The sequence below is a fragment of the Lepisma saccharinum genome, chromosome 23, assembly GCF_977018435.1.
Source record: "Lepisma saccharinum chromosome 23, izLepSacc3.1, whole genome shotgun sequence".
NCBI classification, from domain to species: domain Eukaryota; kingdom Metazoa; phylum Arthropoda; class Insecta; order Zygentoma; family Lepismatidae; genus Lepisma; species Lepisma saccharinum.
The window spans coordinates 48,392,092-48,409,090 of NC_139251.1; positions in this window are offsets into that span (position 1 = coordinate 48,392,092).

Sequence of the window (16,999 nt, forward strand, 5' to 3'; positions counted from 1 at the left end):
AAAGACCTATAGGCCACAAGAAAATTATCGAAACGTTCTTGCCTGATCTGTAAAAACTTTCTGTACTATACAAACTAGCTTGTGTTCAATATCTCAGATATGGTACATGTGTGTGTGGTATGCTCATGGACGTATATATAGGTTAAGTAAGGGGGTCCAACTTGTGGTATAATCAGGGTATAAAAAATCAATCTGTCACCACATGGAATGCTACTCTTTACGGACTTCTACCTTATTTTCATAAAATGAACAGAAAAGTACATTTTAAGAAAACCTTTTCCACCTCTACTATTAGTAAAAGTTAGAATTGATATTTTTCTCCTTGCTTCAAAATAAAAATTGACATTATCGGTGTTGATTTTAATATTCCTATGCACAGTCACCAGCAATAAAATGGCACACCTAGATCTAGCTGGTAGAAGTAGCCATTGAAAATTTGTTATTAAAATCCAATTTTTGTTATAGAGTTAGGCAACACACACAGCGCCTTGCAGGGAAGCGATTGTTTTTGAATCCAGGTGTCTCATTTTTATTACCCGTGACTGTACAATAAAAAGAGCGAGGCCCATTAGTCCAGTATTTCCCTTTGAATTTTGAAGACACGATTTTAACCACTTTAATATTGAAAACATCCTATCGTGTGTTGCAGTTGAAGCTGTTAGTGTAGCTAAGATATCTGGGTAATAAAGCTGGTCAAAATTTTCTATCGGCTATAATACCTGTATCTACAATTTGCCAGTTTCTTTGCCACGTTTTAAATTCAGATTTGAAAATGTAAAAAATGTAAACTAGGTTTCAAATATTTTTTACACTGTTCTAGTAAATGAGAGAGAGAGCAGAGCCATTTCACATTTTTCTAAGAAGTTATAGCGGTATTGCAATGTCTTTACTAAATGTGTGGCACTTATATATCTCCTAGTTTCTCTGCTTCTGAATAAGTTTAGTTGAAGTTTTCTCTACTTTATCTCACTTCTATTAGATTATTGGGATGTTCATGGCAATGAACAAGATCATAGTTCACATTTCGAATTGCTCGACATAATATTGTACTGCATGAAAATACCTTCTTTAGAACAAGTAAACATACCACTAACTCCCAGAGATTACACAGTAAAGAAACTGAAAATCTCGTTGAGATGCTTATCTTGTAAAGTTTGTTCAATTGGTGAATACAATTCAAATCGAGCTACTGACTGTCTGCTCTGTCCATCCTGTGTCACACAACTTTGCGTAGCAGCTAGAATTAAAGTGTATGCTGCACAATGCACAAAAGATGCTTCTTAATACTTTTCTGGAATTATTGATCTCACCTCATAATTCTACCACTCATTGCAGCATCACCATTGTATCCTTAACCGACCATTATTTCTAAATCCATAACCACTGCAGAGAGAGCTGAAACTAATCAAGATGCAACTACAGGATCTTCAATGGAAACAAAACGGAGAGAAAATTTCTCGTACCAATCCAGACTTTGGAAAAGGATCCATTGACTTTTGGGATTATTCAAAAGTCCGGAAATTTTAAAAAGTCGAGAAATTTCAAATTGTCAGGCATTTGGAAGTTAAAGATAGCTTATTCGTAAAATTCAGCACGCTATAAGAATCAGGAACTTATAATGAAATGGTAATATTCGTGTTACTAATTAGAAACAATTGCTTTGGGCAGAAATTACATGTAATATTATTGAATTAGCAAAATGTGTATAATTTGCTTTGCATTTTCTGTTCAGAGAAATTCTGTAAATGATCATGTAACCGTGTCTCGCGATAATTTATTTCCTGCCCGTATTCTGCCCTGCACGGCTCTAATTTAGAAGAAGGGATAAGTGTGAAGAATTTGTTGTGAGCAAGTCGCTACGCATAGGGGATAAAACAGGTAATCTGGATAAATTTACTGAAACAATTATCGGGGTTGGATCCGTTGAATCCCCCTTAAATAAGCTAATGGATATGCTAACGTACTTACATACTTGGCACAAAAGATTATCCTTTCCTTCAAGATTCGCTCATCACAAGCATAATATCTGTAATGATGATTTACAATATTGCCCCGTATGCTGCAGAAGGTTGGAAAATTGCCAAAATGGAGTAAAAACAATCCTATAAAGATTGAATTAGGCCAGCTTTTTAAGCAAAAAAAAACACCACATATAGGCTATGTAGAATATTTCAGCATAGTTTCTTTTTAATCCTGTATTTATTTTGTGTTAAATATATTTGAGGCAAACATTTTTTTGTGTATTTAGGTCGAAGTGATAAACACCCGACCTTCGTATCGTAGTCATTCCGGGAGATTATTGTATTCGATAATGTCAGATAGTATTCAACTGAAAACAACAACAAAATAAATTGTCGAATTATATTTCTAACTTTCAGAAAAGAGATCAAATACATTTTACTATATCATTCTCTGTAACGTTTTCATTTTTGGTTTTATTAACATATTTGCAACATAAACGTTTAGTTCCAGTATACTGTAACACATACAGGAATTATTGAATCATCCTTACCATCCAACACGGAGACATTTAAAATATCTGAGGGAAATTCATTTTGCGTGATGATGTTAAACCTGAGACACTGCTATATATCTCACAGGAAATGTCATATTTCAAATATTGATTTAACTGTTGTTTTAAGTCCACTTTATGCACATATAGGCTAATCGAGACTGGGCCTATAGTGTAAAGTGTTGTGCCATCGGCGAGGCCCTATGTTTGAAATGTAGAAAATGCAAATTGAATATCTGTAATTAATTTTCACAATTTTTTACTTTATTTTATCTCAAAAACCAAATGGAAAACAACAAAATTTCAATTGTAACACTGTTAAGCCTTGTATCCATGTTAATAAAACATTAAAATGCTGACCAAGGGAAACTTTTATAGTATAAAAATATACATAAAAACGTTACTTTTCCACCCTCTAACAGGGTCTTCGTTAGAGGGTGGAAACGTAACGTTTTTATGTATATTTTTTATATTATAAAAGTTTCCCTTGGTCAGCATTTTAATGTTTTATTAACAAATTTCGTATATCTAGACAACAGCTTGCAACGTTCTAACCGAACTGTTTTGGTGCGACCAATAAACTTAGCAACGTTCAACCAGGATCACCAACGTTTTATAGTCAAAAGACTCACTGCAAAGTTTTATCCATCATGCTAACTTTTTCGCTAGTCTCAGGGTTTGGGGTGAAATTATAGTCTCTTAAGTGTAATACTGCTTTGATAACTTTAACAGGATACACTTTCCCAATAGAAAAAACGGTGTACGTTTAGCACACGCACGTGTATGATATTACACTCACTAGAGCCGATACAGTGCCACACAATAAGGGGCGGGTGTAATGGCTGCGCTTAAGTGGATTCACTGGCGTAGTTTGGGAACAGTAGCGCTTTTTTTGGTTGTTCTTGGAAGTCGTAACGGCAGCTCCAACACAAGTCAGGAAACCTCAGTTCTTTATGTGCGTCAACTTCTGAAACTGCAGGCTTATCGTCAAAATAGGACTAAGATAGGTTATTGATATCTACGCCCTCCATGCTTGCCGCTGAACCTTTGGCTGTGTGCGAGAGGCGTCTGGAGGAGAAGCAGCGTGGTGATGGCACCAGCGACAATCGAGACATTATATTTTTTATATATTTTTATATGTTGGATTTGGCTTTGCTGCTTCGTTCCATATTACGAACGGTACCAGATATATTTCCTTATTCATGGGGAAACACAAATTACTCGAGACGGAGATCCTAGGGTGACTAAGGCGAAATCTGCGCGAACCAATACCCTCCAAATCGTCATTATTTTTCGTGTTTCCGATTTGCGCCAACAGAAAATGTGGACGGAAAGCATATTTTTGTGGTGATGTATCATAACGAAAAGGAAAAATTAGGACACCTTTCGTGTTTTATCCTTCGTTCATATCATTATGCCCTAATGCACAACCTCTATTCCAGCATGTTTTGAAGTTGTGTGAGTGTGTGTGTATGTGTGAATTTCTGTATACACACACACACACACACACACACACACACACAAACACAAACTTATTACTTTGACTAATCATGCGCCATCATTTTCAATTTACCTAGTACAGTACGGTGTTGCGATAAGGTAAAGTAAATACCCCCTATAGGGACTAAGTAATTGGCCTTGGCAACAAGATAATGACCTTTCTCATTGAGGCTCTTACCAGCGTACAGCATCAACGGTGCATGCTACGTTGAAAATTCAAGCACGTTATAATTAAATCCTCATATTTCTAACCACCGATATTAGTGTGGAATCCATAGTTGTCGTGGTCGCTAGGATGAATATTGACACTCCCAATGCCGTTCATCTCCAGGACACCCCTTGCACCGCTTGGGATCGGGGGTGGAAAGGGGGTGACATTTAAAACGACCGATACTATTGTGGAATCCATAGTTTCCGGGGTCACTAAGATGAATAGTGATACTCACAATGCCGTTCAACTCCAAGACACCGCTGGCACCCCTAGGGGGTGGGGGGTGAGAAGGGGGTGACAAGTAATTGAAATAGAAAACGACCGACATTAGAGTGGAATCCATAGTTTCCGGTGTCGCTAAGATGAATAGTGACACTCCAAGTGACACTCCAAGTTCATTTTACAGTATACTTAGAATTCATTATTTTCCTGTCTAATAGAAGATTGTATAAATAAATACCCGCGCAACGCCGGGCAATCAGCTAGTGATATGATAAATATCTGCAATGAAGTAGCAGGTTTCGGGAATAGAATTATCGTCATAACCGCCATTTTGATGACGCCATTAAACACAAACCAGGAGTTAAAACCTTGGTGTCTTGGGCGTTTTAGGTTCAGGAATAAATGTAGAATCCGTAGTGCAAGAGGCACGTTCTTCGCCGCAAGTGAAATATTCTTCCACTTTTTCATGCTTTGGAACCGCACTAGTGCTAAACGTTAATACCAACAAATATAAGATAAATATTACACATTCTTTGAGCCTCGCAGGTCCACATTAACAAAATAACAGGATAACAATAAGTTAATACTCATGAATAGAATACATGACCCAATTTTCAAAGGAGTTAATAAGCCATGTAGGCCCTAACATTGAACAAATAAATAACGTTGACTGTAATGACAATGTTCAGAAATAACACAAAGTAAAGATTAACCCTCCGTAATTCACGTGTTCATAGTAGCGCAAATATTCCACAGGGCAGCCCCATGAAAACCAACGTTATTTACATGATTGTGGAAGGAAGCACTTACTGGAAATCAGGCGAAATATGAACGCCAACATGTCCATTTCGGACATTTAAATTATCTATTAAAATAAATGAAGTGAAAAGAATGAAAGTGCGTCATTGATTTTCAAACTTAGACTCATGAGGCAAGTGAACCAAAATATTGTTGTAGTAATAATTAAAACTTTGTCATATAATGAAGGAACTAAAAAATCAACTTACCATGCACAAACTTTTCAACGTATTTTTCAAAAAGAGTTGAAATCGTACAAATTATATGGGCTTAGAGAGGAAAAATTTGTTCCAAAATTCTCAGTCAAAATGTTACTGACTCGCAGAAAAAAGCATTCAAGTGTACAAAATACAACTCGAAGAAAATTACAATACAATTTAACAGTGTTGAAATCGCAATATGTTTTTCTTACTCTTACGAGATATACGTAAGAAAAGACATACTGACTCAAATGAAAGGAACCGAATCATTTTTCAATATCGTTATTTTGACAACTCCAACATTTCGTATGAGTGCTGCAATGGTTTCTGCATGCAAATAATTTGCATTCCGAACAACGTACGGTTGTTTTATTCTTCATCTTTCCGCCAATTTCATGGCTGGCTGCAACTGAAAGAACGCTGGATAAAAGGCGATGACGCTTCTATGTTTTCTTGTGAATAATGTAGATAGGATACCTAGTGCTTTCCCGACCATTATTGCGCTGGTAAGTAAATAGTAAATAATAATTCAAAATTCTAAAAAAAAGGCGGAATTCAGTGTAGGTTACGGGGGTTAACATTACAAATTAGTATGATATCTCAGGAGCATTACAAGCTGTAGAAAACCGATCAAGGGTTCGTGTGAATGGCCGAGAAGAATGTCAAACCACGTGTGATTTTTAAGTATTTCAAGCGTCATAGCGCTGTGTCGAAAGAAGAGGAAATTTCCTGAAAGTCGTCCTTTCGTTGGCCACACATCCAGCCGAGCCTTAATTGAATCTTAACAAGCTGAAAGGATTTTTTATTTATTACTTGATTACACGACGTTTTGATACCTTGTATTCATTGCCTGCCTATAATAAAAATTCTTATCATGGATATTCCAGAGTAATTCGAGCCCAGGTGCTACCTACTTCTTTAACCTGCAATCGTAATTTCAATGACAATAAAAATAAATCAGTTTTTATTGACACACTCTATACGAAATTATTGCATAAAATACATCGTATTTGTTTTTCATGTTTCTCCTTAGTAGGTATATTCTTTTTAATCCACTCTCTAGCCGTGAAAAATATGTGCATGGAGAAATACTTATACATTCCTTTTAAGTGGCTGTGCTCCAAATATTTTGATGTATTATTAAGACTTCGGTGATAAAATTACGGAAGAAAAGAAAGTAGAAAATCTAATGACAGAATAATGCCTTACCGAGAATTTGAAGTCTTTCGGACAAGATTCTGAGTTCGACTCCGGAACACACTGGGTTCATTGTATATGCTCTTTTGTCAATTCAATGTAATCATAGTTTGCGAAAAATTCTCAAATCACGAAAGATTACAGTAATAACTATTAGAAAACACAAGATATGAATTCCTGCCAAAAGTTTAATGTCTTTTGATTCCCCACATGACCCCCTTCCCATTTAAAAAAAATGGACGGTAATTCAAAACGCGGATTTCAAAATGACGGCCATTGTTGTGTTATGCCCCAAAAGTGGGCTCTTACCCAATTTAGATTGGTGTATTCAAATGTTTCATATTCCTTACAACTTCTGAAATAATAGGCTGTACTGCGACTTTTGGACCACCCTGTACAATAAAAATAATATGCTTTGTGTTTTCTGTAACTTGAAATGAAAAATGCCAACTTCTAGGAGCTGGTCAACGGACCGATTCCAACCCTCGCTCTTCAGGACGCTCATTTTCAGGTACGCAAGAAAAAATAAAAAAATGTTGCTTTATACCGTCGTGCAAAAAGACACTCACAGCACAGCTGTAATAGCAACACTACTAATAATAACTGAAAATTAGGAATGATTGTTACTGAGAAAAATCATAAAATGATTTTAAAAAATATTAAATGTCCTTTAATAAGCTGTCGATGAAAGTATTAACTCGCCGCTTTCGCTCCTCTTAACTCCGCTCCATCCAATATCAGTTGTGCAAAATATGGAGCTACCGTGAATGCATCTGCACATACTAGATTGCCGGAATTGGCTCTCGTACATCTGTCGCATGTCATAATCGAAACTTTAATTTTGAGTCACAGAAAATCCTCTTCAATATTCAGCGTTACAAACACGAGGAGCAAAGAACGCCTTCGTGCATGGATTTCCAGAGCGCTAAGAAGACGACCGAGTTCGCTGCCGAACGAGAACGTCATAACTGGAATATCCAATCAGAGGCCGTTCAATTTTCGTGACGTATAGCATCAATTTGGCACAACCTCTGAGGCCAATTTCTCGCAAACTATTTCGAATTAACACAAACTATTTTGCACAACGTTAATATAAAATGAATGGCATTCAGTGATACAATTAAAATCATATTTTAAGTTAGAGTGGAAATGTCCATTGAGATCCGAACCACTGTGTGTATCCACCAGGTCCCGAGAACGAATTTACAGTTTTATCTATAGTATTAACATTTCGTGTCCTATATATTTCACAGAATTGTTCGAAAGTTAACTGACATAATTCTAGAATAAACAAAACTACAAATAAACTAGAGAAACCTGCTGCTGCATACGTGCGCTGGAGCACAACAAGTTTCCAATGAGTGATTCAAGCTAGCTGCGAGTGAAGGTCATTGAAAGAAATGCGAGGGGGACTTCCACTACAACCAGGCGTCTTATCTCTGCTGCCCAGAGAAAGCAATTAAATCATCGTTATGTTTTTCTGCAAAGCCAATGTTGAAAATTTTCAGGAACATAAGAAGTAATATCATATTGCATATGAATTAGAATTCTTTAGTTTAAAAGAGATCCTTACAAACTGTAAGGTTTTTGAATTTTGAATTCAATTTTCAACAATTCTGAATTTCTATTCAAGGTTTCATGGTCATGTTCGCTATATTTGGTGAAAAATCGAATAGTATTGTGAAACTACTTGTTCCTTGCAGCAACTATGTGTATATGAATATTACAGTTTCAGATATTGAAAATTGCAGAAGCAGTATCTTTCAGATACGTAAAGTATCTGGTTTCGTCCAAAAACAGAAAAACGATGACGTTACAGCAGAGGATTAAGTGAATTCTATGAAATGTAAACCGTACCCTGCATTCTGTCTTTCTATTTTGATTATTTTACATCGCTTTTCTACCTTTTGATATGGCCGCACCGTTAAGGATTAATGAAGATGTAATAAAATGAGTCATGGGATAAAATTTCGAAATTACAGCCTTTAGCTTCGTAGATTGTTGTGCTGACCACTATAACACGGATGCTGGTCACTTATACTCTTGTTGTTGTTGAATTGGTGTTTTAAGTCCACTTTATGCACAGTAAGGCTAATCGGGACTGGACCTACAGTTTAAAGTGGGATCCGAACCACTTGTGCCTCCACCGGGTATCGAACCCGGGACCCCTTGATTACAAGGCGACGACGCTACCACTGCGCCATCGGGGAGGCCCACTTATACTCTTGTGCTATTGTTTTAAACCACGTGTTGCAAAGAACAAAACCATTACTTTAATGCTAATTTGCAGTTTATATCTCAGCAATTCCAATTCCAATTCCAATTCTTCCAGTATAGTGGCGTTACCTACCGTGTCAATGATCTGCAGAATACTTAATATGTTGTACAGAGCACTTTTCATACGTTGTTGTTAATGTTATAAAGATGCTTTGAAACAAATTTCAGCTTCTCTTTGAATTAGTTCCTTTATGTCGTGAAATATGGTGTCCTTAGCGTCAGAGTGAACGCCGGGGACTTTTGATATGTTGTTATTAATGTTATAAAGAAGCATTGTACTAAATTTCAGCTTGTTATTACTGTTACTTCGTGAAACATTTTATTTGTCCGCCATTTATTCAATATGGCGGACTTACCGTACGGGTGATCGCAGAGGAATTATAGTATGTTGTTAATTATATTACAATGATGTTACATACCAAATTTCAGTTTGTTGTTAATTAGTTTCTTTAATTCGAAAAAATCATCTAAAATTACTGCACTATTAAGAATGTTCAAATTTTGACACATTTACTAATTCTTTGGAGAGCGGTTGACTCACAAGCTAAGTGCAAGGGCGTGAAAAAAATTCAGGACTGGGGTTTAAATTCTCCCATTCTTTTCAAGACCCCTTGCTTTATTTTTCAAAGCAAATTATTTTCAAATTAGAGTCAATACATGTTAGAACTATATGCCATTTGATAACTTTTCTTGTCGCTGCGTCCAGGTCAGAATATATTGCCTGGATAATCTTACAAGTCAGAAAATATTTTCAATCGTTAATGAAGAAATCTACATGTATATTGTTCATGTGACAAAATAAAAGTATTGGGTATTGTGGAAAAAGAACTCCATATGATAAGAATGTAGAGACTCTTGACATGTGTCCTTGTGCTATTAAAGGTTGTGAAGGTTATGGTAAAGGTTAATGTCCGGGTTCAAATCCTTTCACTTAGAACATTGACCTAGAAAGCAGAGCGTTGCCACGTTGGCTGGTAAGTAGACTGTTTATAGTATGTGTTCCATTCTGATATTGAGATGTTCGTAATGTTTATATTCCTAATTTGGTTCCTCGAGCTCTATATATTAGTTTTGAAGAAAGTTCAAGAATGACATAGAAGAATAAACGCAAACAAATAGACATCCATCCATCTCTTCGCCTAGATTCGAAACTAGTTCGCTTGGATCTGTGGCAGTTTGCGTTCAAACTTTCTGATTAATGGAATGGATATCAAATATGTTATATTCGTCTTTTCTGAAGTTTCAATTTTCTCTTCAGTTTCGTATATATGTTTAATACACATTAATTAGTACGGTTCCAGGACCAAGTTGGTCTATCGAACAGAAGTTTAAAAATAATTTAAAAAATAACATTAACGCCAACTGTACATTACTACTATGTTATCTGCCTTTCACGTGTTTATTTATGAATATGTGCATCAATAGACAGTATTATCATGAAGTTAATTAACATAACCCTTGTGTCAAAGATTTCATTTCTATTTTACCCTTCCGTTCTGATAGACTAATCATGAATGAAGGGAGGGATTATTGAACGGGAATAAACGTCACCGAAAAGATATATAATAGGAACTTCCTTTCTGTCTGTTTTGGTTATTTTATGCAGCTTTTCCTTCCATTTGGTTTATTCACTGTGGAGACAATTAATGAACTGATGAAATGGTCAATGAGGAAAACACAATGATATATCCAGGATTCAAGAGTAAGATTTCTGTCTTTCTCCAATATTACACTGGGCACATGGAGGCCGACTGGAAAAATAAAATCGGAACATTGAGTTTTTCCAATTATTAATTTTAAATGTTTGAACTTTCAGGCAGAAGAATGAGACACATTCAGTTTAAAGTCTATTACAATTATATCAATTAACCGTATTCTCTATGTTCTTGTGATTTCATTTAATGCTAAATAATTAAATAAAATAGTGCTAAGTTTAGAATGCTGACTGCAACTTTTCACATTACCTTAGAGGTAAAAACAAGCTAGATATACTACTTATCCTATAGATGTTAGGATCATGTCTCTTAGTGAATTTTGTTAGTGCACACATTAAAGAATAATTGTAATGTAGCTGTTTCTGTTAACTTTTAGGTCTTATGTCACTCACTCATGTCATTATTAGCTTTCCATACACCATCTAATGTTATTTTGTGTTAATAATGTTTATGCTAATATCGTATCGTTCTCTTAGGAACGCAGGGATCTTAACCTGGGATCATTAGATGTCCCAGGAGTTGCGATAGCATCTTGCATCCCAGGCACTCGCTTGGCGAATAACTCTTATTCGAGAGGTTGTACTCGAATAGCAGTGAATTTCAAGAGTATAGACACACTAAAAGTTTTGTATTATTCGTATGTAAGACCAAAACTCGAATATGCATCTGTTATATGGAATACAGACACAGCAAAGTACAGTGAAGCAATTGAAAGAGTCCAATCACGATTTCTTAGATTTTGAAAATACGAATTTCACAAAGTTTACCCCACATTTGAACACTACTACAACCTAATTTATGAAAGTCGGTTTACGAAGCTGTGTCATAGAAGAACGTTACAGGAAATAGTATTCTTGTGGAAGTTGTTAAATCACGAATTAGATGCTGAACATCTACTCTGCCAGACAAATTTTCGAATCCCGTCGTCGAAAACTAGACTCAAGAACGAAGTTTTTCTTATAAAGAAGGCTAAATCGGAAATTAAAAAGAAATCTCCATTGTGGAGCATGTGCACTAGTTACAATAAATTGTTAATCAAGAATAACACCATTGACATCATTTCTATGAACCTAAGGGACCTCAGTAAAGCCACTATTAACACAATGACCTAAGCTTAAACACATAATTTCCTAATGAAATGATATGTGAACAAGTGTGTGTGTATATATATAGGAAATAATTTTAAATGCATTTTTATGTAGGTGTGTGTATAATATATATATTTATTTATTTATCGAACTCAACAGGTACATACCTAATTACAGAGCCCATGTGAAGGATACATAGTGAATACAATTACATATATATATATATATATATATATGTAATTGTATTCACTATGTATCCTTCACATGGGCTCTGTAATTAGGTATGTACATGTTGAGTTCGATAAATAAATAAATACACACAATATCGGATATTAGATCTCACTACGATTGTATCGGCATGTTGTTAGGAAATACCTGTATTCAACTAGAAGCTGTAGATCTCCGATGTCTCGCAGTAACGTGGAAGAACGTAGACTTGTCCATTGAGTCGAGGTATAGGTAGAGAGTAATAACTTCTCTACTCCTGGTGACGGACCATCATCGGCCCTATAGCTTGATGTTCCAAGACTGACTTTTCCCTCTTGTAGTACGTATCTTGTCTCTCATCTCCTCCGACCTCGTCTGATCCCATCTATCAAAATACACACCATTTTATTCTCCAAGGATTGCTGTCGTAAACACCAGGTTCATGCGCTTCTTTATTTCCTGAAAGTTGTGTGTTACCTGGTGGCCTACTAAGATTGAGGTAACACCTTTACTCAGCAATATTTGAAGTTCCTAGCGACTGCTTCCTCTCTGTGATTCTGATAGTTGAGAATCGAGAGTAATTACCTTTGTTCTTAATAAAGTATATGGTATCTTATAGAAATTATACGATATATCATTGTAGGAGATATAAAATATATTGTTTAAATATAAGCACAACGCAGGTTAGTTGTAACGTAATATCTGTAACCAAATGCTAGGTGAAATATTATTAACCTCTATTTTAAGCCTATTTTTTCATGTGAATAGTGAACATTTTAAATATATTTCCCTTCACCTTTTTTTTATTTTATACTTCCACTACCACATAAGTAGCAGTGACTCTATCTTCACTGAAGCCTTCTAATATAAATATAATATAATACTAATATGAAGTACTACTTTACGGTAGCAAAATATCACATTTATAAAATTTTATTTCATTTTGCCAAACGTAACATTAGGACCACAACAATGTCAAGAACAAGAAAGTATAAACATCTCTAAACACAGAATGAGTAATTACTCATGTTTCATAATTATGTGATATAACAGTGCTACTAGCAAATATATTTGTTGTGTTTATCATTCGACCGTGAAAAATAACACCTTCCTTTGAAAATCATAGTTTGGTTAATACTTCTTAAACAAATACGAATTTTCGGCCCTTATGGACGAAATTTACTGAAACTCTTAAAGAACGTCTCAATAATAATGGTTCATCTTCCATTAGTATATTATGATTTCAGAGATAATGTTTATTGGTAAAGAATTGTAAAGCAGAATTCACCACGTGCCATGACCACTGTTCACATAATAGATGTACAAACAACATGTTGCAAATTTTTAACTATAGTTCAAATCACAAACCCTGACACCTTCTGTAAACAAAACCACCTGCATGCAGAAAGCATTGCAAACTCTTAGAAGTAAAATAATCCACACGAAAATCCAGCGTTGTTACAGGATTCATGACGTAAGGTAAAACAATGGCAAATTTGTAGTATGGGATACGCTGCCGCAAATGACGTCTCACTTTAAACCCAATGCTCTTTCTTTTTTTACTTATTGCTTCACCTTTATGGTTAACTCTTTGCACCAGTAATCATTTCCCATAAATTTGGCTTCCTTCTTGCATGCGAATTGAATATATTTTACTTGCATTTTTAGACAAAATGATATAACATGGTAATGTATATTTCTAAGGATGATATAGATAGGAGTGTATTTGAAATTTGTTTGTAGATTTTATGTAAATTGTATCTTATGTAAATAAAATATATAATGGGCATAAACAGCCATATGCATTGCTGTAAGTCCAATAAATATATTGATGATGATGATGAAAACAAGACAAAGAAAGTTCGTAAATTTATTGCGGTTGGAAACTTTGACAAGCATCCTAATAACGATTTTTGTTCCGCCAAATATAGTGCACTTCGTAAAATAACTTGGTGACATGGCAAGGCAAGATAAGTGTGAACATTTTGTAGTAATATGCATTGTAACTTTCAATGAGCTTAGAGATTTGTGTACATAATGATATTTTATAACATTGGTTATTTTCTAAAAATAATCATGTGAACAGCAAGGAAGTAGTGCAACTTAGTAATATTGCCTGACTTGTCCTTAGAAAAATAACATGCCGAGTTCTATGCGTGCGGGAAGGTCTCCGTGTTCTCCGAGCTTGTTTTCAAAACACCAGCAAGGACAGCCTTTGAAAAGGGGTGAGAAACAGATTCTACTCAATATTTATGTAACGTTCTGTCAGTCGTATCCTGAGAAACCAGTAAATGAAGTGGTTAAGTTGGTATCCCAGTGCAGTGGTGTGTCAGTGTCTGCAGTTTTAAGGGTTATGAAAGAGAGAATGACCGGGAGAGTAACAATGTATGCGGCTGCATATTCATCTGATGTTTTGAGAGCGGGTTCTCACATTCAGAGGCTCTTATATAAAATGAATAGGTGCGGCGAACTATGAGTGTAACAGCAGATGATTGCGGTCATGGATCAGCTGACGCGGAGTGATACATCGAATCGGTGAGACCGTTTGTTTACAGAAGGTCTCAGGGTTGGTGATTTAGACCTTAGGTCAAATCAGTAGCGTGCCCAGGGGTGAAATTTTAAGGAATGTTGCCTTTTAAACTTAAAAAGGCGCTGAGAGTGGTGACGTTGGTAAAAATAAATGTACTTCACACATTGTCTTCCAGAAATTCTGTTCAGGTTTTGCATGTTTCTTTGCATAATAAACGTTTGGAAATTTCATGGAGAACTTACATAGAAATTCCAAGCGAGGTCATCACGATTAACTAATCGATGCCGCTCATGAATCTGAACCCATTAAACTTTGTTTCAAATCCTAAATCAAAGTAATGGTGTACACTTATCTCTCTATTCGTAGTGTGATCCGTCTATTTGCATTTTTATAGATTGTTTTAATTAACGTTACATTAATCAACATCAGGTTAATCGCGACAGAGAAATGTGAGCACAAAGAGGGAAAATAATAACGAAGTTGTCGTGGTTCTCATTAAGGCACTCTCTCATGCGAGTAGTTTCTGCGGGAAATCGTAAAAAAATACTAGTTTATTCCACCCTTCCTATTTTTATTTAACTTGGTTTACTTAGTTTCAACGGATGAGGCGAGGACAAATGAACTTATGAAATGGATGATTGGACAGCCACAGTGACGCCATACATCCATTACTTCCACAATGTTCTGAATTTCGATTTGTCTAATGATTCCTCACGTAGCATTTTTGACTGCTCTTTTTCAAGTTTTGCGTTTGACAGCATAATACGAGTATATGGTATGTGATCATGATTCTGTATAAACCACAATTTCAGAGAACCATCTTGTCAGTGACTTTAATATCAGTAAATGAGCATTTCCTTACGAGAAACGTTTGTTAAGGAACCAATTCCTGAAATTTTCTTCTGAAGGCCTCGCAGCACAGGCTTTTTTTTATTTTTTCGTAATTAATAGTAAAGTTACATCTTTTCATATTTATAAATACAACATTTTTATATATTTATGTATAATTGTAAATTCGTATTTATATTTATTACAGGAAAATATGAAACACAAATGCAAGTATATAAAATACATAACACCGCAGTCCTCAAGTTCAATTAGAACTTGACTGTCTTAATTTCTTCCGGGAACTTTTCATACAAGCTTGGAACATTTTTCGATTCTTCTGAACCATATAAAGAAGATGAGGCCAATGTTTGTGCTCCTCGTCATGTGTGATAGCTGTTACAAATGCTTATAACAGGATCATATAACGCTCCGCGTTGTCATTCGCAACTCTCAGTTACTTAGCTATTTCGAGGCCACACTGGTAGGTATCGTGAAGTTCCCAAAGATCAGGATCAACTTGAATGATTTTTCCTGTCGATACTTAAGTGGATAAAAAAACATGATTGTGTTTTTCATCAGAAAGTCGGATAACATCTTAGTTGTAAATTTGTCAATCTTCTCCTTTTGTAGTTTTATGCGGTTCGTCATCACCATCTCGTTCAGGAGGTTTTTTTTACCGTCTTTCGCTTTTCCTGAAACATCTGAATCGAAGCAACATCTATGAAGTGTTCGTTGAGATACGAAAATAGTGGCGTGACCAAGGAATTGTCATAACACTCTCCTGTGGTCCAGTATTCCTAAACAAAACTTCAAAGGCAGAAAAAAGACGGCAAACTCAGGACTGATTGTTAAAGAAGCATAAGTAACCTCCATTTTCGAAATACCTGGGAAGGACACTGATCAAAGCTGCGATAGTTTGCTGACGGAAACATTTGATAAATCTGCATTTTTTCTTTGCATGCTATTATAGAAAACACTGTAGTAGTCTGCTGTCATTTCTTCGTGTTTGCACGGGAAGATGTGCCGCGAACTATGTTATTAGACATTCTTTCAAAACGAAAATATAGATGTCACAATGTCCTTTACTTTCTCATGTTGTAAGCTTGAACTCGTTGAGAAACATCCACATCTTTAAATCCCTTAGTGTCCAGCGCCCACATTTGATATCGGCTGTGCACAAACTACAAAAAGCAAAATTGATCGTGAAGTCGTTGTTATTATATGTTACGAATTGGCAAGACTGATCTGCGACAGCAATATCAAAGTGAACGTTGGATTCAAACTGGAGGGTGTGATTGTTGTATTTGATAAATATACGAGTACAGTGGCGGCGATTAGGGAGGAGCGAGGGGGCAGTTGCCCCCACTTTTCGCCACTTTTGCCCCGGCACTATTCTAAACCTTACCTACGAGTACAAAGCGAAATATACTGTCTTTGCCCCCAGTTTTGGTTCCCGTCCTTGACCCCCCCGGTTTTCGAACCCAACGAGCGTGGCAAGTGACACAATCTAAGAATTTTTTTTCATTTTTGAATTTTTGAATTTAAATTAAAACTTTTTGGGTGCGTCAGCACTGAGGATATTTTGCACCCGTCACATTATACGGGGTCCAGCCCCTTATCATCACAAAAATAAAAGCGTGTCTGAAAACTAGAAGTTCCTTACCTTGGTTAAAAGCTGAGGCTAAAAATGCCGCTCAGCACAAATAAGGACAAA